The 23891-nt window shown below is 51.0% G+C and overlaps 1 pseudogene; it reads right to left on the reverse strand.

Annotated features, from left to right (window-relative positions):
• Positions 1-12230: 12230 nt before the first annotated feature.
• Positions 12231-14761, reverse strand: LOC100353995 (desumoylating isopeptidase 1 pseudogene; annotated as a pseudogene).
• Positions 14762-23891: the final 9130 nt, after the last annotated feature.

A 23891-nucleotide genomic window follows, 5' to 3' on the forward strand; every position in this document is an offset into this window, starting at 1 on the left:
CCCACTCTTAATTTTTACAAAGATCTACTTTCAGTTTACTTAATGATCATAAAGTTAACCCTACACTAAGTAAAACAGTTCAACAAATAGTATGAAGGAAAAAAAACACTATTCCTCAACAGAAGAGACAAGGGCTTAAACAATCATCAAATCTCAAAATGTCCATTTCACTCCAATATGTTACATTTTAGCTTCTCTTTTAGTAACTGTGGATCAGGGGAAACATATGGTATCTGCTTTTTTGGGACTAGCTTATTTCACTAAGAATAATGGTTTCCAGTTGTGTCCATTTTGTTGCAAAAGCAGGGATTTCAATTTTTTAACAGCTGAGTAGTACTCCATAGTGTATATATGCCATGATTTCTTTATCCAGTCAACCATTATTGGACATCTGGGTTGATTGTTATACAGGTATTTTGTATATTCTCGTGTGTGTCAGTTTGTAAGGCATGCGTGTCCTCTTACTTCCATCTGTTGAAGTAGGAATTAATACACACAAGAAATCATGAGTCCCTTCAGGAAGCTGAAGACAGATCAGCAGAACTCAGTGTCAGGTAAAATAACCAGGTGAGCAAAGGCTCCACAGGGAGCTCCAGATGAGTCAGTCACATGTCCCAGAGGAGGGCCAACGTCATTTTCAAGGAAATATAAACTTTAGATGTCCCTGATAGCCATAAGAAAATATAAGGTTGGGACTGGCACTGTGGTGCAGCGGGTAAAGCTGCCACCTGCAGTGCCGGCATCCCATATGGGTGCCTTTTAGAGTCCCAGCTGCTCCTCTTCTGACCCAGCTCTCTACTATGGCCTGGGATAGCAGTAGAAGATGGCCCAAGGTCTTGGGCCCCTGCATCTATGTGGAAGACCCAGAAGAAGCTCCTGGATCCTGGCTTCAGATCGGCACAGCTCTGGCCATTGTGGCTAATTGGGGAGTGAATCAATGAATGGAAGATCTCTCTCTGTGTCTCTCTCTCTCTCTCTGCCTCTGCCTCTCCTTCTCTCTCTGTGTAACTCTGACTTTCAAATAAATGAATAAATATTTAAAAAAAATAAAAGAAAATATAAAATTTTCCCTAAACACCCATATAGTAAAACAACAGGGCAATGGCCAAGAAATACCAGCTACTTTATTTTTGACAGGCAGAGTGGACAGTGAGAGAGAGAGACAGAGAGAGAAAGGTCTTCCTTTGCCGTTGGTTCACCCTCCAATGGCCGCCGCTGCAGCCGGCGCACCGCGCTGATCCGATGGCAGGAGCCAGGATCCAGGTGCTTTTCCTGGTCTCCCATGGGGTGCAGGGCCCAAGCACCTGGGCCATCCTCCACTGCACTCCCTGGCCATAGCAGAGAGCTGGCCTGGAAGAGGGGCAACCGGGACAGAATCCGGCGCCCCAACCGGGACTAGAACCCGGTGTGCCGGCGCCGCAAGGTGGAGGATTAGCCTATTGAGCCACGGCGCCGGCCCTACCAGCTACTTTAAAAAGAAGAAAAACCTACACAACGAATTCATAAGAAAAACATCAAGATGAAAAGCTAAATAAATAATGAAATAAACCTGGTAGAAGACCACTTTACAGGATCCAAGACATAATAAGTAAAATTTCAGTATAGTCAGGAAATCAGCCCGTTAGAATCTCCACGGCTCACAGAACCAGGTCCTATCCAGTCCTGACATAAAACTAACAAGCCAGGCCTGGTGCTGTGGCACAGCTGGTTAACCCTCCGCCTGTGGTGCCGGCATCCCAAATGTGTGCGGGTTCTAGCCCTGGTTGCTCCTCTTCCAGTCCAGTTCTCTGTTGTGGCCCGGAGGGCAGTGGAGGATGGCCCAAGTGCTTGGGCCCTGCACCCGCATGGGAGACCAGGAGGGAGTACCTGGCTCCTGGTTGCGAATCGGCAGAGCACACTGGCCATAGCAGCCATTTGGGGAGTGAGCCAATGGAAGGAAGACCTTTCTCTCCGTCTCTCTCTCTCTCGCTCTCTCTCTCTCTCTCTCTCTCTCTCTCACTGTCTACAACTCTACCTGTCAAATAAATTAATAAAATAAAATAAAATAAAATAAAATAAAATAAAACTAACAAGCCAGCAACTCAGAACCTGCAGGAACAGCTCTTTGAAATTCTATTTTGGTTCTTTCTTCATTCATGCATGCATTCATTCATTTAAAAAACAGAGAGACACAGAGAGTGATACATATACATACACATACACACACACACACACACAGAGAGAGAAAGAGAGAGAGAGGGAGAGAGGGAGAGAGAGAGAGGGAGAGAGAGAATCTTCCATATTTTCCATTCACTGGTTTACTCCCAAAATGGCCACAATGGCAGGATTTGGGCCAGGCCAAAGCCAGCAGCCAGGAACTCCATCCGGATCTCCCACATGGATAGCAGTGGCCCAAGCTCTTGAGCCATCATCTGCTGCCTCCCAGCCACAGTATCAGGGAGCTGGATTGGATTGAACTAGAAGAGTTGGGACTCAACCAGTATCCAATATGGGAAGCTAGCCTTGCAGACAGCAACTTAACTTGATGTGCCACAACACCAGCCCCTGTTTTGGTTCATTAACATTTGGAAAAATTGATAAAATCACAGAACAATGGGAGAAATAGTTTTAGCTCACTTTGATTTACTTGTAACTCGGCTAGGGCTCCAGTTGATGAGGTACAAACGCACATGACTAACCAAAGGACAATTTTGAGAGTCATAGGTCTTTGCAAGGGCCCCATGGATGGTACTTTAAAGATGTGTGGGGGCCTGCATTGTGACATGGCAGATAAACATGAGTGTTAGAGGGGGCATTCAGACGATAGCGTACAATCTTAGTCCCTGTGACTGCTGGCACTGGAGAGCTAGAAGGATCTGGGCAGGGCCGTGTCCTTACAAAGGGGGTGGCACTGCTACCTGGCAGGCAAGGCTAATATCACCCTAGGCTGATGAGAACTGGACTTACGGTTTTCTGTGTCTTATTGATTCCAGGCAGCATCAATGTATTGGGAAGAGAGCGCTAGATAGAAGTCCATGAGTCTGGGTTTCTAGTCCTCATTCTGTCACACTTGCAATTAGCCATTTACCCGAGAAGCTTCTAGGCTGATACAGTCTTCAGTGCCCATCCTTTTGGAACACTGATGTATGTCAGTGGCACAACACATATCTATGGGAATCGCCCAAAGTGTTCCCTCTTGTATCATCCATTCCCCATCCCAACCCCCATAGCTCCAGGTGGCTCCCTCTACTTTGCTTCTGCAATTTGCCACAACCAGCATATTGACACCCCTTCCTGAGAAGAAAATGAACCTGCACAGGAGTTGACATCACCATCTGGCCAAAGCTGCTGGAGCCAACAGATGGAAAAATGAAATATAGAACCAACTCCAGGGAGCCCAAGGGTGCATGCGGACCCTCCTGGTGCTCTGACCTTCAGATTATTAATCAGTGGGTCTGGAGGCAGCCTGGTTCCAATCCTGAATCTACCTCTCGCTCTCGAGGTGACCTTGAGCAAATTGTGTTATCCCTTGAAGACAGCTCTTCCTATAAACAATATTAGCACCTTTCTTCACAAGGTGGGTGAGGATCAATGAGAAAAAAATGCACATGAAGCAGATAGCACAATGGCTGTTTTCTGTTACGAAAGCTGAGCAAGCATTGTGATCACTACATGGGTGTGCAGCTCCCAGTGGATTCCACTCTTGGCGTGTACTGCGTGGGTCACAGGAATTGACTCACCAGAAGTTATGTGTGATGTGAACGCAGATGCTCCTTGACTTACGATGGGGTGACATCCCAATAAGTCCATTGTACATTTAAGACACCCAAATTACCAAACATCATCGCTTAGCTTAATCTGCCTTAGTCTCAGAACATTGACAGAAGTCTGTAGTTAATGGGGCCGGCGCCCTGGCGCAGTAGGTTAATCCTCCGCTTGTGGCACCAGCATCCCATAAGGGCGCCAGTTCTAGTCCCAGCTGCTCCTCTTTCAATCCATCTCTCTGCTATGGCCTGGGAAAGCAGTAGAAGGTGGCCCAAGTCCTTGGGCCCCTGCACCCCCGTGGGAGACCAGGAAGAGGCACCTGGCTCTTGGCTTCAGATCAGTGCAGCTCCGGCTGTTGTGGCCTTTTGAGGAGTGAACCAATAGATGGAAGACCTTTCTCTCTGTCTCTCCCTCTCACTGTCTGTTACTCTACCTCTTAAATAAATAAATATTTTTTTAAAAAAAGTCTGTAGTTGGAAAAATATCATCTAACACAAAAGCCTGTTTTATAATAAAAGCTTGAATATTCCATGTAATTTACTGACTACTGCACAGAAGGTGAAAACAGAGTGCGTGTATGGGTAGGCTTTTGCTGTCCTAAAATTGAAAAATTAGTTAAGTGGCACCATCCTAAGTCTGAGATCAGAAAATTCAGCCATTTTTAGAGCTCTCTTACCTGCATTTACACATGTAAATGCCACCTGCACTGCTCACCACACTCTTTTTTGAGTCTTTACTGGTCCATCCACCAAAGCCCTGACCTTGCGATCCTCCGATCTTCCTGGCCTGCTTCCCACCACTTTTCCCTGAATGATGCAAATCTGACATGATCTGTTGGACCCTTTTGGGGCATATGGAGAGGTCAAAGTCATGGATCTTCCCACTGGGAACTCATCTAGAAAGAGTGTCCAGGCTACACAGGAAGTACTTGATATATACTTGTGCTGTTGAAAAGGAAGACTCCTATTGATAGGAAAAGTCATCCCCCGTCACCTCCCACTAAAACATTCATTGAAATTTTCAACTATGAAGGATACGTTAGGCCCTGAGGGCATTAGCTTTCCACCCTACAAAAAGCTCTGGTGATCCTTAGCATTTTTTAGCAATAAACTGTTTTTAAATTAGGGTACATACTTTTTAAAGACATAATGCTATTGCATGTACTAGACCACAGTATAACATAAACATAACTTTTATATGCACTGGGCGACCAAAACATTTCACATGACTCACTGTCCTAAATCCATAATATCTCCAGGGCATGCTGGTATATACTTTTTCCCAATCTATAAATCAATAAGGAAATGAGAGGAGACCAATAAAAAGTGGGAAAATAGGAATGTCACAAGAACATATCCAAGTGGCTAATATACAAATGAAAAAAATTCAACTTTATTAGTCACCAGAAAATGCAAATAAAAACCACAATGAGATATTTCACACCCTGCAGCACCATAAAATGAAAAAGATAGACAAAACAAGTACAAGAGGATACTCGAAAAAGCTTCTGGAAAATGAACTAAGAGACAAGTTTATTTGGGTGCAAAAACTTGAAATACATGCATCTGGAAGTCTTCAAGACGTCCATGGAACTGTATCAGAATGCCAGGGTTCAATAGCTGGCTCTGGCTACTGACTCCAGCTTTCTGCTTATGCAGACCCTGGAAGACAGCAGGTGATGATTCAAGTAAATGGGTTCATGCCACCCATGCGGAAGACTCGTATTGAGTACTGGCTGCCAGGTTTGGCCCAGCAAGGCCGGGAGCTGTTGTGGGCAGTTGAGGAATGGACCAGTGAATGGGAATGCTTGCTTTCTCTTTCACTCTGTCTCTCCTTCTCTCTCATCTGCCTCTCTGCATCTCAAATAAATAAAATTAAAATTAAAAAAGGATGAAGCTGGCACTGTGGTGTATTGGGTAAAGCCGCTGCCTGCAGTGGTGCTGGTTTGGTTTCCAGCTGCTCCACTTCCAATCCAGCTCTCTGCTATGGCCTGGGAAAGCAGTGGAAGATGGCCCAAGTGCTTGGGCCCCTGCATGTGCATGGGAGGCCTGGAAGACACTCTTGGCTCCTGGCTTCGGATCGGTGCAGCTCCAGCCATGCGGCCATTTGGGGAGTGAACCAGCAGATGGAGGACCTCTCTCTCTCTGCCTATGCCCCTCTATAACTCTGCCTTTAAAATAAATAAATAAATCTCTAAAAAATAGTAAAAATTTTAAAAAATGAAACTTACAGCAGTACCATCCATGATACCCCAAAACAGAGGAGAAGCCAACATGTATAGTAAGAGGACAGATAAATAAATCTGTTTATATTAATATTTAATAATAAATATTAAACATATTAATATTTACATTAATATTTTATATTGATATTCATGCAGTGGACTACTATACAGCAAGCAAATGAGTGAAATACTGATACACAACACAACATGGACAAATTCCACAAATGTATTAGCAAAAGTAGCCCAATACAGAAAGGTATACCTTCTATGAGTCTACTTAGATAAAGGTCAAGATCAGGCAACACAAATCTATGCTAATGAAAGATAGGACAAGGGTCCCTTGAGTGGGATCGTTGCTGAATGGGGTAGAAATGGCTTCAGAAATTTTTGTGTTTTTGACCTGGAGCTGGTCACATGATCGCACTGTGAAATTCTTGAGCTATACATGTAGGGGTTTTATATTTTGGGGTATGTGTGTTACAGGTCAAAAGCTGCAGGGGTTGGCACTGTGGCTTTTTGTATTAGGTTAAGAATCTGCCTGTGATGCCAGCATCCCATATGAGCATTGGTTTGTGTGCTGGTGGCTCCACTTCCAATCCAGCTCCCTGCTGGGAAAGCAGTGGAGGATGGCCCAAGTGCTTGAGCCCCTGCACCTGTGTGGGGGACCAGGATCTGGAGAATCCCAGGCAGCCCCAGAGGAGGGGTGGCCAAGGCAGTCATTGTTGGTGAAAAGAGATTGGTGCATACCTTACGACCTGCAGTGATACCCCTTAGTATGCACCTGTGATACTCCCACTCTCCCCACCTGTAAGAGGATAGTACACCCACACCCTTTACCGCATAACCTTTCTGCTCCTGCTCATTGAGGGTGGAGTATTCTTCCCCATGCCACTGAGGCTGGGTTGTCTGGGTGACAAATTTTGGCCACAGGACTCTGAAGAACAGGATAACGTAGAGGTCCTATGTAAGCTTGTGTTTTGTCCTCATGTCTTGTGCTCTAATCATTCATCATGAAAAGCACATGCCCTGGGTGTCCCCTGGTCCAAGGAAAATGAGAAGTGTGGAGCAGCCCTGAATCCAACCCACAGCCTGTAGCAAGCCCACCTGTCTTAGTCTGTGCTCCACTGTGTGCTACGACTGAGTACCTGAGACTGGGGACTTTATGAAAAATTAGAGTTTATTTGGTTGCAGTTCTGGAATCCAAGAGCATCGTGTCAGCATGTACTTAGCGTCTGGTGAGGGCCCCATGTTGCATCATGGCATGGTGCAGGACGAGACAAAGCACCATGCCGGCTCAGCTCTCTCCTCCTCCTCTTACACAGCCACTGCTTCCATTACAGGCCTCCCACCCTCATAACCTTGTCTAATCCCAGTGACCTCCCAAAGGCCCCACCTCCACATACAGTCAGCACATGAATTTGGGGATTAAGTTTCCAACACAAGAAGTTTGGGGTGGGGCACATTCAGACCATGGCACCACCCCATCCCAGCCAAACCCGGAAGATCCCCCACTGATGGCAGACTGGTGAAACACAAAATAAAGAGCTTGTCATTGCAAGCACTGCATTAAGGGCGGCCTGTCCCATGGGACTATGGCAGCATTAGCTGATCCCCGGGGTTATGTGTAAGATGGAATTTGATGCAGCCTCTTTTGGGCTGATCAGCTCAGGTAGGGTGAAGGGAGGTCCCAAAAGATTTGTCTACCCAGAATCTGCAGGTGACCATATTTGGGAAAAGCTCTTTGTACACAGTTAAGAAACTCAAGATGAGATCATCCTGAATGAGGGTGGACCTTAAAGCCAGAGGTCGATATCCTTATAAAAGAAGAAGAGGAGAAGATATACAGGCCTGGACTCTTCCCCTAAAAAGAAACATACCTAGGAGCTGGCACTGTGGTGTAGCAGGTAAAACCACCGACTACAGTGCTGGCATCCCATATGGGCACCGGTTTGAATCTTCGCTGCTCCACTTCTGATCCAGTTCTCTGCTATGATCTAGGAATAAAAAAAAAGAAAAATTAAAAGATGGCCCAAGTCATTGAGCCCCTGAACCCTGTACTCCAACAAAAATGAGAGTACTTTAAAAATTCATGGAAAATGAAATTAAAAGATAAGTTTGTTTTCAAAAAGAAATTTTGAAAATCCATGCACAGGCTTCTCATAAAATGCACTTTGCACGAGCCTTTTGAAATATCCGTGTGCATTCCCCTTAAACAAGTGAGGAAGGATCAACGTTGGCTTGAGAACAGCATACACTGCTGGATAAGGCTGTTCTGTCTCCAGGATGCCAGCATCCTCATCCCACACTCTGCAGAGTCCATCCTGGGTTTCCAGGAGGGCGCCTCCCTAAGGGACCAACAGTGCAAAGGAGGGAAGGCTTCTCACAACTCACTCTCCTGCTCTTGGCACTGCCTGGCAGGGTCCAGGCCTGGGACGAGGCTGCCCCGTGTCCATGGCTGACCTGTAGGCAGTACTCTGCTCCAGTGTTTTGGGTTATAGGGGAGCACTGAGGGTCAGAAAAGGTTCCACATCTTTCCCACAGAGTCCCATCTTCCCATGCTTCCTCAAGAATCAGTAATTCTTTGAAAGGAAATCTCCACTCTCCCATTAAGGCATAGAACCCATATATTTTAAACTAAATTTTTCTGTTCTTTGGCCAGCATTTGCAACATACACCCCTAATTTTTCACACTGTGCTTAGACAACCTTGCAACCTGTCCCCATCCTTGAACATAATTGTCTTTGGTAACACATGAATGTATCCATATATTTAGCATTTCTGACCATCTTTCCTTCTTCCTGAAGTTCTGAGTTTCTGTATGGAATCTTTCACTGCAGTTTGGAAAACTTCTTTGAACATTTCTGCTCAAAGTTAACTGTCTTATTGTTTTTAACCTGAAAATCTCCTTATTCATTTTTATTATTAAAGAATATTCGTGCAGAAACTAAATTCCTGGTAGCTTTGTTTTCCTTTTTCATTTCTTTGAAGACATTGTCCCATCATCCTCTGGCTGCCATGGTTGCTGATGAGAAGTCAGTGGTCCTTTGATGGTTCTAGGACTCAGAAAATTAGGAGAAAGGATTCACGGGTGGACTTGAGGGTCAATGGAAAGTTGAGCCAGCATTGTCAGTTAGGTGTAACTTCTCCCTCCTACACTTCAGCAGCTTCCAGAACACGAAGCTCACTGTGTTCCCCACACCTGTCCCTGCTGCCAGGAACACCCTCCCCCTACGGAGCACCACTCCCTTCCTTCTCACACACTAGCTCCTCTGTAACCTTTCCTGAAGGTAAGCAGATTGGAAAACCTTGTGGGTATATTTGTTTTGAGACTAAAGGGAACAGTGGGGACTTTCCAGGTGCCCTTGGCAACCTGCTCCGGTCCAGGCTTGCTTTTGGCAAGTGATAAACTACGTCTGATTAGCAGCAGGATCTATCTGAAGCCTGCAACAGGCACTAAGTTCTAGTCAATGAGTCAGAAAGGATTGAATTGTTAAAATGGTCCCATTCCATCCTCACTTGTTATAGGAAGATCTATCTAAATACTGTTGCTGAAGTCAAATATTCCCATCCCTTCTGACCCCTGGCAAGATTCTCCATGATTCCAGAAAAATAACTTTAACTTGCCCCCTTTCCAACAAAATGCTCACCCAACTGAATTCTGGAAAACCTGAGACACCCCAGCTCAGGATCAGGCCTCAGGCTCAGCCCTGCCAGCTGCATCTGTGCAGCTCAGTTTCTGTAAAGAAATGTAGGTGGAGTGCACAGATCTGGAAGGCAGGATACCCACATGAATCCTTACTGGGACACCAGCCCTGAGTTCAAGGGTCCCACTACCTCCTCCAGGTTTGATGACCTCATAGAATGACCCACAGAACTTAGGCAAGCACTTTCCTTAACTAAGACACTAAGACAGGAAAAAAAGAGGATTCAAATTGGAACCAGCCTAGAAAGAATCAGGAGGCAGAATCTGGGAGGATCTGATGAGGAGCTCCTGGCCACACTCTCCTTGGGAGTCCGGGGGTGTTACCTATCCCAGCAATGACGTACGACAACGTGATGGGTTATCATCAACCTCAGCTCCCCTGAGCCTCTGCTGCTGAGTTGCTGTTGGAGTGAGACTGCGTGCTACCTGTGTGACTGACCTCGAGTCTCCCTTCCTTCCAGAGGTCAGAGCTGAGGGCAAGTCCCAAAGCCCCACTGTAAGTCACACTTACAGTGAGATGGTCCAGTGGCCAAAGTTCCCAGGCAAAGACACTCGTTTGCAGCAGGATACCACAGGGGGCTGGGGGACCACCCAGGTCAAGGCCAAAGCCAGACTTCTCTTTTTTTCCCACAGCAGGCAGACATGAGTTTATTGCATTAGAAAAAACATCAAAGGAAACCAGAAAACACCTCCATACTAGACACAGTTATTAGTTTGACTTGGAGGGCATGAACAAATCTCAGGTACAAGCTTTTTTTTCAGAGAAGGGGTGGCAGCCTCATCCCTCCTCCTTCCCTGTCCCTTTTAACCAATGGACCTCTATGGAGGTGTCCACTCTGACACAAGTACGTGACCCCATTCCACTCTGCCTGTCCACGTCCATGCGGAGTTAGCTGGTTACAATGAGCACGTTCCTGTGGTTCTGGGTGAGACAGCGAAAGGTAAGGACGGGGCGGGGGAGGTCGGAGCCTGAGCCTGGGCTTCCAGTCAGTGACGGTGGGGCCTGCCTTCCTGCAAAGCTCTGGAAAGACTGCTCATGGTCCCTCTGTCTCCCCACAAGCCCCAGGGCACAGGCATTGGCACGAATGCTGCTGGGCATGAATGGGGGTGACTCCGACTCTCTAGGGGCATCACTTGGGCTAACTTTTCAGAACAGCACTGGGTCTGAGGGAGACTGCAGGAAGGAGCCAACTGGCTCCTGGATATGGGAGAGGAGAAGAAAACCCAGTACTTTCTGGAGACAGGGGAGAGGTCTGGAGCAGGAGGCTGGGGGCGAGGGGCCGGACAAGGAACGCTGGAAAAGGAAGACACTGGTGGGAAGCAGAGCGATGGCCTTGACCAACACCCTGCCCCCCCCAGAGGAAACCCAGCCTCTAAAACTCACCTTCTGGGGACCCGAGCCTGCTATGAGGACCAACAAACAACGGTCCCTGGCAGTGTTTGCTCCAGTTGATCTCTGCCATGCACACTGTGAATCAGTGACTGCATCTTGAGAAAAACTAAAGATGCTCCAATCTTACAGTTCTAAAGCGTCACTTGACGTCCCGGCTGGATGTGCCCCCAGTGAGGTCCCAGCAACACTAAGGCAGAAGGCACCCCTTCCTTTAGCTGAGCCCCTGATGAGGCCAACTGCTATGGCTCATGGAAAAGGCAGCAGGGGACGGGCCAGAGATGGCAGCAGCTTTCCGGGGAGGAGCAGCACAGCTCAAGTCTGCGAAGAGGCAGGAGCTGAGCAGGAGGGGCGTGAGTACACCGGGGCTGACTCGGGCTGCCTGGGTCCCGTCCCCTCACATCCTCCTCCAAGCCCGACTGATGGGAGGGAGGCTCATGTGACAAGAGGGAACGCGAGGGTCTCTTCAGGTCAGAGACTCCCAGTAGCAAGTCCTCCAGAGAATGCCCACTTGTGCTTCCTGAGTCAGAATGACAACGCAATAATGGGTGCTTTGGGACACAGTCAGGACAGGGTCAAGTTTCCAGCGGAAACAACTCTAAGCCTTCTTGCCACCTTGATTCTGCACTGTTATTTCTTTATACGTCAGAGATATTTTTCTAGAGCCAGGTGTCAGCCCTCTTGGTACCTAGCTGCAGCCTGCTTGTTGGTCTGGACGGGTGGTTACAGGGGCTGCAAATGACCTGCACCAGGATTTGCAGGCACAAGGCTTGGTTTCCGCCCTGCAGCCCAGACTTTCGCCAGCTGTGCCAGGATGGCCGTGCTGAGGAAGTGGCCTGAGGGCGGCCAGGCAGGTTTTCCAGAACTGATGGTGGAGGCCTGGCCATCAGTTCGGTGCAGGGAGGAATGGCTTTGTCCTGTTTGCTCTGGTCCTTGCTGTCACTCTCCCTCAGTCCTGAGGTGCTGGTTGCTCCAGCTCTGGCCCCACAGCTTTGCTGGGGTTGGGGAGGGAAGGGAGCGAGGTCGTAGCTGAGTTCACTTAGGCTGGGCTAGTCACCGTGCGCCAAATCCTTTGGTTCATTTAACTCTAGGGGGTAACGGATGTGGCTTGGCTCACCTGCAGTGTGGGTGTCCTCTGGAAAGAACTTCCAGGCTGGGGCTCCCCCACATTGTGCTTCTTGCTTGCTGCTTAACCAACCCCCCTTCTCCAGTGTGGAGGATGCTTAGGAAACAGCGTCAAAAGTGAACTCACAGACAAGACAGCCTTAATAAATTAGTGTAATACTATTGGAAGGGGTGGCATTTTGCTCTGTTCCTTAGCAGCATTGTCCCATGTGCAGCCTGGTGATCTCATTCCCTGGGATATTTAAAAAGCCGTCCCCTGGTTGTTAGCTCTGATGTAAAATTATAAAATAGAAATCTGGTAGGGTTTGTTTTGTTTAAAGAGGAAAAGCCCTGGTGAGCAGGGTGGTCCCATGTGGTCTTGTTAGCTCTGGCCGTTGGGTCTGCCCACGGTGCTCCCCCCAGGATGCTGGATCTGGATGGAGTCCAGGAGGGGCTGAAGCACCTGTCTGAAGGGCATGGAGAGAACTTCAGAGGGCAGGTCAGTGATGTAAGAAGGGATCTTCTGCCCCATCAGGAACTGTGCCACTTCGTTGCTGAAGGTGTTACAGTTGTGTTCAAAGAGGTTGTAGGCCTCACCTCAGAACAGAGACTCCCCCAGGGAGGACAGGTACTCCAGAAAGATTTCTTCTGTGACTTCTGTGATGCCCACATCAACCACAGAGTCTGGGGGCCCAAGCAATGTCCCTCCCAGCAGGCAGCTGGAGATCCCACCACTTGCAAAGAAGGACTCGTCCTTGTACACAACTATGGAGGTATGCCAGATGCCTTCCAGTTGTTTTCCCAGCATGATGGGGCTGAGTCGCCGGGCCAGGCCCTTGGACAGGTCATACATGTAGAGCTTCACCAGATAGAGATTCGGCAGCTCCACTGGGATCCGTGGGGGCGGCCATGAAGGCCCTCAGGCACCCGGCAGCGGCTTGGACCTTCCCGTGCCTGACCCGGGCGGGGAGAGGAGGAAGCGGGGGGGGGGGGGAGGGATCGAGCCTGGGGCCTGGCCTGAGGGGTGGGGGAGAGGCCGCCCGGCATTGCTAGCGCCCCTGCACCCGCTACCGGCAACAACTACTGTGTCCAGACTTCTCTTTAGGTCAGGTTAACTCTGCCCCACATGGTCTCCATTCCCCCCGTATGAGAACTGGAGACCAGTGAGAGCACCTATTTTCATTCTGCTTTTCTGAATTCTCTGTCTTAATTATTGTCACTTGTCTAATTCCTGTTAACAAGAGTGTGAGGTAGGCGCCCCCAGCCAGGCCTGGAAGTACAAGGAGGCCGTCTCAAGGGGAAGTGGGTCTGTGGAGCCAGTCATGGAGATGCATGTCCCCTCCCCACACTCACCAAGAGGGCCACTGACTGGCAGCTGGCCTCTTGACGGCCTGGGGTCACTCCCAAACCTTTGTCCCTGCTTGGTCTAGGCAAATCCTACTCATCCCTGTTGTCCCTGCTTGGTCTAGGCAAATCCTACTCATCCCTGTTGTCCCTGCTTGGTCTAGGCAAATTCTACTCAGCCCTGAAGGTTCACTCTAGTGCATGACACAGCGGGACACCTGCCCTGATGGTCCCTCCCTGTCCCTGCCCTGTGTCGGATGAGACAGAGCAGCAGCCAGTCTGTCACAATGACCTGCACAGAGTTATCACCTGACTGCCCCAGAGGCTCCAGCTCCCTGACTCGTGCTTGGGCTCACTAGGAGTCCATACCTTCAGACCCAGGCCACTGGGGGCCACGTACTTCCTCTTTGTCCCTGATGCACCTGGCAGACTGGGGATGGGCGGGTGCCAAGTTCTCAACAGATATCAGCTGCCTTGAAAACTGAGCCGTGTTTTCTTGTGTTTTCTTTGGCATCGTCTCCTCTTGCAAGGCTGCACCTGCTGTGGGTGTGGGAGGTGAGTCCAGCCCTTCCACAAAACCAGAGGCCACAGAGGCCACAGCCTGACATGGAGGCAGAGATCTCCAAGCTGGCAGGGACAGACTCTCCGTGTCTGGGTAGGAGGGTCTGGCTGGAGCTGCCCAGACAGCAGCCCCAGCCCAGCCGGGGGCCCCTGAGCTCACAGCAAAGCCCTTTCCAGCTGGTGAGGTAAGCGCTCTGGTTTTCCACCAAGAAGCAGCCCATTTCCAAACGCTTGGCACTGTCAGAGCAGGCTCTGTCCTCCGTAAACAACGGAGAGGCCTCCTCCTGAGCACCCCCCTTACATTGGATGCAGAGGAAAGAAAGCTCTTAGAAGAGATGTGGGAAATGAGCCAGGGCGAGAGGGCCGGGGGTCCATGTCTTCCTGCCACTGCCCGCCACTTCCTGTCTCTGCTTAGATGTTTGACGGCTGTGATCCACACACGCTCCTCCATGGGTGGCTCTGTTGCAGGCCCAGCAGGGACAGGGAATGAAGGCACATGTCTTAAGGTGCCATGGTTAAAGTGGTCTCCAGGATATTCACCCCAACCCCTCCCGGGAAGCCTCCTCCCTCCTCAAACTCCCCTGTGAGCCACAGTACCCAGTGCACTAGCTGCAGCCTTTAGGGGAAGGGGTCTTCAGCTGTGCCTCCAGGCAGGTGACAGCCACCCTGGCCACTCACCCTGAGAGTCCATCTTCCACGTGGGCCCCTGGCCCAGGGCCCAGCTGGAGAGGGTACTGCTCAGGTCTGGAGCACAGGGTGGGAGGTTGCGACAGACAACACCAGCAGTGCGCATCCAGGTGGTCTGGCACAGAGCCCCGGACCTCAGGCATCTGCACCACATTGGGCCAGACGTGGCAAGGGCACTGCAGCTGGGGAGGGATCCAGGGCCTCTGAGCTGACAGAGGCTTCGACTTCCCAACATGCCAGGGAGCCCGAGGGTGATAGAGGACTGTTCTACGGCCCTCCGCTGTCCCCTCTGACTTTGGGGTGCTAAGTATTCTGGAACCGAGAAAGCATGAGGGGCCCAAAGGAGGGGGCACCTGACATATTCCCAGATTGCTCTGTGCAAAACCACTCAGCATGTGTGCGGCCATCAGAGGACCTCGTTTTGCTTTTAAAAGGTTGGCTGGGGCCTGGTTCCTGCATGCTCCCCATTGGTGGAACCCAGGAGCCTCTCCCTCTCTCTTGTCCTGAGCCCCCCGAGTCTTGCTCCCCCTCAACCCCCCACACTTTCTCTCGTTATCTTGTGGCCATTCTCTGCCAGGCATACAATCAGCCGACTTCTTCACAGCCTTTGGAGGGGTGGGTTTGTGCCAGGGGTGCTGTCCGGGTCTTCACTGCAATCCCTAACAGACATTTATGGCAATGCTGGGATGCCCCAAGTGACGGGATGTGGTCAGGTGACCTTTTGTTCCCTTGCTTGATGGAAAATCAGTGACCTACACGCTTTTCTAGAACCAAGAGAAGTGTGACCCGGGCTTTGCAACTCCTGTCTCTGCAAAGGATTAGGGGGTCACACATGCAGAAAACCAGCAGCCCGCCCCCCAGCAAAACAAAACAAAACCCCACCCTCTTCTCTCGGGCCTTTCCCTGATCCTGCGGACACAGACCTGCTGCCACCAGGTGTACAGATCACCTGGCTCCCAAGTTCTGCTTCCAATCGCCCTGCGTGGATTTATTTTCTCTTTTTCTCTTTTTGTTTTTCCTTTTAAGATTTGTGGCACAGCAGGTTAACGCCCTGGCCTGAAGTGCCTGCATCCCATATGGGCGCCGGTTCTAGTCCCGACTGCTCCACTTCTGATCCAGCTCTCTGCTGTGGCCTGGGAAAGCAGTAGAAGATGGCCCAAGTCCTTGGGCCCCTGCACCCATGTGGGAGACCTGGAAGAAGCTCCTGGCTCCTGGCTTCGGATTGGTGAAGCTCCAGCCATTGTGGCTATCTGGGGAGTGAACCAGCAGATGGAAGATCTCTCTCTCTCTCTCTCTCTGCCTCTCCTCTCTCTCTGTAACTCTGACTTTTGCATAAGTAAATAAATCTTTTTTAAAAAAAGGTTTATTTATGTATTTGAATATCAGAGTTACAGAGAGAGGGGGAAAGAGAGCTCGGGATGGGCGAAGGGGAGAGAACTTTCCATTTGTGGTTTCACTCCCCAGATGGCTGAAATGGCCAGGGCTGGGCCAGGCTGAAGCCAGGAGACAGGAGCTTCATCCGGGTCTCCCACATGGGTGCAGGGGCCCAAGCATTTGGGCCACCCTCTAAGGCTTTCCAAGGTGCGTTAGTAAGGAGCAGGATTGGGAGTGGAGGAGCCGGTTCTCAAACCGGCGCCCATATGTGAGATTGGCATTGCAGACAGTGGCTTTACCAGCTATGTGACAATGCCGACCACGCGACAGCTTTCTGATCACGATTGTGCTGCTTTGTCTGGGGACTTTGAGTGTTCCTTTGGGGACAGGTATTTCCCTCGTGAGAGAAGGAAGTTCTCCTAAGGCTGCCTTGCATGCTTGGCCACTGTGAGTCGTGTGTGAGATGCAGAGCCCCCACCAGCACTGGCATTAGGACAGACTGAGCCAGGCTCGCGGGTGTCCCTTGAGGGTCTCGGCCTCTTGTTTTCCTCTAACTCACCCCATCCCCAAGTGCCGTGGCCTCAGCCTCACCTCTCCATTCCTCCACATCAGTCCCCCTCTCTCCTTTCAGGCCTGGGTTTCTTCTCCCTCTGAGGGTTGAGATCTCTCCCTGCCTTTTCCTAGTCCTGGGTCTCCCCTGGGTCCTTTCCTAGACACACGGAGGTGCCTGGGAAAGTGGGCAGTGTTGATTACAGATGTGTCATGGCCAAGCTCACAGCGCTTCTGTGCAGTGAACTGTGAGGTGTGGGGCCAAGGTCCAAGGAGGAAGGGCTGTCAGAGCTGGGGACTGGGAACACCCCAATCAGTGAGGCCTGCTAAATCTGATCTTCAAGCATAAAGTTGGTTCTACTGCAAACATCCACTCACTCATGCAACTACGTGAGCTTCATCAAGTTTAATGAGGACTGAGCAAAATCTCATGAAGGAAGCAGTCGGCCTTTGTCAAGCTAGAAGTGGAACCCACTCTTGTTCAGGTTAGGGCAGGGACACCCATCCCCGCTTGCATTTGGAGGCTAATCCCCCAGGACATAGAAAGTGACAGTGGGGGCCGGCGCCGTGGTGTAGCGGGTTAAGCCGTCACCTGTGACGCCAGCATCCCGAATACGGCCACCGGTTCTAATTCTGGCTGCTCTGCCAATGACCCGGCTCCCTGCTGGTGGCCTGGGAAAGCAGCAGAAGGTGGCCCAAGTGCTTGAGCCCATGTAGCTTTATGAGATACCCAGGAAGAAGCTCCTACTCCTGGCTTCAGATCGGCTCGGCTCTGGTCATTGAGGCCATTTAGGGAGTGAACCAGTGGATGGAAGACCTCTCTCTCTCTTTGTGTAACTCTGTCTTTCAAATAAAATAAATAAATCTTAAAAAAGAAAGAAAGAGAGTGACAGTTGCTACAAACGGTGATAACGACTTGTGTTGTCATGGCCTACATCTCCTGACGATGCAGTGTGCCCTCTGGAATATGCCTAGAACAGTTACAGCAGAGCTGGTTAGCAGTGGAAAGTCCAGACCCCACCCCAGACGGCCCGAGTCAGAGCTGCGGGGCAGGCCCAGCCCTGCGTGTTGTAACGAGCCTGGCAGGGTCTGGTGCACGTTCAAGTTTCAGAACAGCTTGCCCAGACAGCACTCCTGGCTCCTGCAGCCCTCGTGCACCCTGGGAGTCTTCCCATCACGCGTCCTTCTGTGCGGAAGCCGGGGCAGCTGGAGAGAGACGAGCAAGGCCCTTTAGCAATCTGTGGGGTGACGAGACTCCTGTCTCAGGCCCCAGTGCATCCATGATCTGACGCTGCCTCTGTGTGAACTTCAGCAAGCCAGAGTTTCCCGGAGCCTCAGTTGCTTCGCTATAAAATGGGCCAACGACTACTGTAAGGACAGAACTGTGTCCTCCAAAAATCACAGGTTGCAGCCCTAATCCCCACGTGACTTTACTTGGTGACAAGACTCCTAAGGAGGAGGAGTTAAGTGGGGTCATAAGGGCGGGGCCCGACTGTAGCCACATAGGAAGAGGGGAAGTGATTTCTCTTTCCAACACAAGCAGGTGCAAGCTAGAAAGCCAGGCGTCAGGGGACACCAGTGCTGATGGCCCCTGGCTCCTGGACACCCCGACTCTAGAACTGCAAGGAAATAAAGGCCTGCTGTGGAAAGTGCCCAGCCTGGGATGTGTCGTTGTGGCAACCCTAGTGGAAACTCTCTTCCAGTTATTGTCTGCGAGTCTCTTGCCTTCCAGGTGTTCGATGGATCCCAATTATTACTATCTAAGCTCGTGTCTCAGGAAGACAAGGTTTTCTTGCAAAGATTGCCTGCCCTGACTTGGTGAACTGGAAATGTTACCGGACACAGGGCTCCATCTGCTGGGGTGTCGCAGATGAATCAGCCTCAAGTGGGCATTGCTCGGAGGAGGAAAGCTCCATGTACCTGGGACAGGTAAAGGTGACAGGGCTATGCCAGGGCTAGGGGAGTGTCTGGGATACAGCAAAAGCGCAGAGGGCCACCCCTCCTGCCCATGCACACCAGCCACACGCATCTCCCTACACTGTCTGTTCAGAAAATGGTGGCTGTCTCCTCCCGGGCAGATAATGTACTGTAAGGAAGAGAGTTCAATTTAGGTCACGGAGATCTCACTCCAGTGGGTTTCCTGGTGCTCTAACTGCTCCCGGCGGGTGGTGGTCTGACCCCTGTGAGTGCAATGTTGTAGGACAAGCTCTCCTGCAGCATGCTTGGAAAAGCAGGTTCCAGAGTTGGGATTCTCTGCAGCTGTTCCTGTCCCTTGTTTGCTCAATCCTCCAGTCTTGGTTACAGAATGGAACACACACAACCCCAGACTTCTGCCCACTGTTTTCATCTATGTAGTCTCTCCTTCCATGTCTGCTCCCCACCAAAAAAAAAAAAAAAGTTGGAAAACTCAAGCAATATCACACATGACAGTGCTGGAATGTTCTCAAATCCCAGCGGGACCCTGCAGTACCAGACACGGCCACTGAGTGGCAGTCACACCAGGCAGAGCCTGCTCCCACCAGACCTGCCGCTGGGAGTCTGGAAAGGGTACACTGCTTTGGCTGGAAACCAAATTTTTAATTCTGGCAAATTTAAACTGACAGACGGAAGCGGTGAAAATCATTTTCCCTTTAAACGCATTTGTATTGATCTTTGGGACTATGTTTCACGTTGGTGCTTGATAATGGGGCCTTGGAACTGGCAGGTGCTATGGCTATACATCGCAGGGACACACTGGATCTTAAAGAATCAGTGCCCCCAAACGTGCACCGGTCCCTGGCACATTTTGCATGAATTACCTGTGGGAAGGGTCATGTGCTGGCAACAGTGCAATCAGATGCAAGGTTGAAGTGAGTACCACCTATTTTCTTTTTACTTTTTGCATTTGGCAAACCAGACCATTGGCTGATATAGGCTTCCTATGGGGTGGGGCTGATCTGGGGCCTCAGCCCAGGGGACTGGGGTTTGCTGAGCAAGGGTGCAGGGCCAGCCAGGCCCAGCCTGGAGCTCACAAGTCAGGGCTGCCCAGGGCCTCAGGGGGGTGGGGGTCAACACAGACCTCCTGGTGCTGAGGGAGAACACTGAGGGCCCAGGCTCAGGGTGGCCCTCCTGCCAGTCTCTCAAATCTACATCCTTGGCCTCTGTTTATAGGGCGGGTCCTTTATCAACTCAACCAACACCTACCGAGCAGTGACTGCACAGGCCCTGGGTGGGCTGCAGAGGCAGGGACATGAAGGGCAGGAGACAGACTGACAGAGCTCAGGGGGACAGGGAGCGGTACATGGGGGCTGTGGGCACTGGGGAGGCCCCTCCTCATGGGGTCAGGGGGCTCTAAGCCAGGCCCACCCCCTAGGGGCAAGGACACCTGCCCTAGTGCAGGCTGGCAGAGCTCAGGAGGCACCTGGCCCTGCCACCTGCTGTGCCTGCTCAGGCCTCAGATTTACTTGCAGAAAGAGGGGAGAATGTGCAAGTTGTGTTCTCAAACTTTCTCACTTGGGGATGCTTTTGAAAAGAGAGGGCCCCCCCCCCCGAAGAGTTTGATTGTACCTCTCAGTATGGGCCACATCAGAAAGGAAAATTGAGACACCAAAAATATCCACAGCTAAACCCTTGCTAAATAACACCCATTGCTTATCATACATAACATTTATGCAAAGTAAGCACATTGTCCACAACAGAAAAGAATGGAGCTGCTTTCTCCTTTTTTTGCAAATCCTTTATCCTTTAGCGGGTTGGTCTGTTGTCAGATCCTGCATCTTTCAGCCTCAGGAAACTCCACCAGATGGACATGTGTGACAGAGAGGACAAAATGATACCAAGGCATTTTCATGGCAATGAGTCTGAGCTCTGCGAGGGACTCAGCACCCCCTGCACGGCACCCTGAGCCCCACCGTGCTTAGCTCTGGGAATGTGGGGTGGACTGATCTTCCAGCCAGCAGGGTGGAGACACTGAACCCACAGGGGGAGTGGGGAGGAGCCCCCAGCAGGCTCCAGGGAGACGTGGGGCCTCCCCAGACATCCCAGTGTGTGTCAGCCGAGCTTATCTTCACCTCGCTCTGCCCCTACCCTGCTAGCCTGTGAGGGCCTTTAGAACGAGCAGGACTGACATTTGCTGATACGGGACACATTTCCCAGGGTCCCCTGATGCCTGCATACCCTCCCTTCCTGAGGCCCCAGAACACCTGTGTGAGTCAGGGCCTCCCTGGAAAGAGAACCCGTACGGTGTGGGCATGTGTGCATGTGTGTGTGCATGTGTGCATGTGTGTGTGTGTGTGTGTGCATGTGTGTGTGTGTGTGCACACATACAGAGAAGAGCGAGTGGGGAATTGGCTCGTGTGCTTATGCTGGAGACCCAGGGAGGCGTGGATGTAGCAGTTTGCACCTAAAGCCCCTTTGTTGGCTGAATTCCTTTCTCAGGCTGTGTATATATATATATATACACACACACACACACACACACATACATACACTGTCTCTTAAGGTCATTGTCTGATTGACTGAGGCCCAGCCACGTTAGAAACAGTCATCTGCTCTACTACATATCCGCTGATGGAAATGTCAAGCTCATCTCTCTGCATGGGGAGAACCAGACGAGTGTTTCACGGCTCCCCTGGGTGCAGTGGCCTAGCCACGCTGACACATAAAATGAGCCCTCACACCCACAGCATCCAGGAACCAGGGTCGGCCCCAGTTGCCACGGGGCTGTGGGTGCGCCCTCCGTGCAGCCTGCTGGTCTTCATTATCACCCTGGTGGGGTCCCTGCTCCACGCTGCCTCTCTGGCTTCTGCTCCTTAGAGATCAGCTCCAAGCAGCCTCCCCAGGTAGGAGGGATTTGGCAAGGACACGTTTGGTGAACATCTTGTGGTCTAACAAGGGACACGGTCCCATGGGACACTGTCCAGAGCAGAACCACCCACCTGAGTCACAGAATCTCAAAAAAGCAGGTGCTGTTGCTCTAAGCCATTGCAGGGCTGGATGGTTTGTTATGAGAAGTGTACAGCTTTGGGTGACCCTGACGTCCTGGGCTGGTGGTCACAACCATGCTGGTGACAACACAGCAGGCGGCCCTCGCTGAGCACAGGCTGGTGATGGCACCCCCACTGCTCTCTGGCCTGGTGGTGGGCCTGCAGCTGGGCTGGGAGCTCTGGAGATAACCCTGCCCCTGGGAGCTGACCCGGGACGTGGTCATCTGCTGACGGTGCCTGGAGCCCAGACTTTTCCCCTGTAGGAAGGATGTGAACAGAGTTCACCTCCAACGTCGTAGGAAGACGTCAGTTAATCCACCCCACAAGCCGAGAAGCAGAAACATTAGCTACTGCTGATGCTTCCCCTTGACAGATGAGGGAAGGGAGGCTCAGGCAAGCTGGAGGCACTGGGATGCGCATGACGAGACCATTGAACCGAGATCTGCACTCAGGGTATAATTATTTCTTAACGAACTTAAAAAATATTTCTTGGAAAGTACATGTGTTTTTTTAACCAAGTTTTTTAAAAAGGTTTATTTATTTATTTGAAAGTCAGAGTTAGGAGAAGAAGAGAGAGAGAGGTCTTCCATCCTATGGTTCACTCCCCAATTAGCCGCAATGGCCAGAGTTGAGCAGATCCAAAACCAGGAGCCAGGAGCTTCTTCTGGGTCTCCCACACGGGTGCAGGAGCACCACCCCCTATGTGATGCCGGCCCATCAGGCCAGGGTGTTAACCTGCTGTGCCACAAATCTTAAAAAGAAAAAAAAAAAAGAGAGAGAGAAAAAGAAAAAAGAAAGCCACTCAGGGCGATTGGAGCAGAACTTGGGAACCAGGTGATCTGTACACCTGGTGGCAGCAGAAACCTGGGCCTGAAAGGAGAGAAGGGGACTGATGTGGAGGAATGGAGAGGTGAGGCTGAGGCCATGGCACTTGGAAATGGCGTGAGTTAGAGAAAACAAGAGGCCGAGATCCTCAAGGGACACCCGCGAGCCTGGCTCAGTCTGTCCTAACGCCGGAGCTGGCGGCGGCTCTGCATCTCACACACGACTCACAATGGCCAAGCATGCAAGGCAGCCTTAGGAGAACTTCCTTCTCTCAGGAGGGAAATACCTGTCCCCAAAGGAACACTCAAAGTCCCCAGACAAAGCAGCACAATCGTGATCAGAAAGCTGTCGCGTGGTCGGCATTGTCGAATAGCTGGTAAAGCCACTGTCTGCAATGCCAGTCTCACATATGGGCGCCGGTTTGAGAACCGGCTCCTCCACTCCCAATCCAGCCTCCTACTAATGCACCTGGGAAAGCCTTGGAGGGTGGCCCAAATGCTTGGGCCCCTGCACCCATGTGGGAGACCCGGATGAAGCTCCTGTCTCCTGGCTTCAGCCTGGCCCAGCCCTGGCCATTTCAGCCATCTGGGGAGTGAAACCACAAATGGAAAATACTCTCCCCCCACCCCCGGCCCATCCCCAGCTCTCTTTCCCCCTCTCTCTGTAACTCCGATTTTCAAATAAATAAACAAATCTATTTTTTAAGATTTATTTATTGATTCAAAAGTCAGAGTTACACAGAGAGGAGAGGTAGGGAGAGAGAGAGAGAGAGAGAGAGAGAGAGAGAGATCTTCCATCTACCGGCTCACTCCCCAGATGGCCAAATGGCCAGAGCTGTGCCAATCTGAAGCCAGGAGACAGGAGCTTCCTCAGGGTCTCCCACATGGGTGCAGGGGCCATCTTCTACTGCTTTCCCAGGCCATAGCAGAGAGCTGGATCGGAAGTGGAGCAGCCGGGAGTAGAACCGGCGCCCATATGGGATGCCGGCGCTTCAGGCCAGGGTGTTAACCTACTGCACCACAGTGCCAGCCCCAGCACATGGTTTTTCAAAGGATTCTGACATCTCCTGCATCTCTTCGTGCTCTGAATAGTCCTGAGATGCGGATTGGGCTGGGGAGGTTGTCTCCGTGCTACAGATCAGGGCTGGGGACCAAGAACGCTACTTCCCTTTGTCCTACCCAAAAGGTCGTGAGTGCTGGAGGGCTCTTGGCTCACATGGGGAGTGACGAGAAGAGCCTCGTGCTCCAGCTGACATCACGGGGCTCTGGGAATGACCAGAGACGAGCAGGTGAGGCTGGAGGCTGTTTGAGGGGAGAAGGCAGCGACACCTGTCACGCCAGAGAGACGCTGGCTGGCTTCACGTCGCTGTTCAGAGAACACCTGTGGAACTTCCAGAAAAGGTGCTTCCGTCCAGCCTCTCTC

The sequence above is a fragment of the Oryctolagus cuniculus genome, chromosome 7 (assembly GCF_964237555.1).
Source record: "Oryctolagus cuniculus chromosome 7, mOryCun1.1, whole genome shotgun sequence".
In the NCBI taxonomy this organism is placed as follows: domain Eukaryota; kingdom Metazoa; phylum Chordata; class Mammalia; order Lagomorpha; family Leporidae; genus Oryctolagus; species Oryctolagus cuniculus.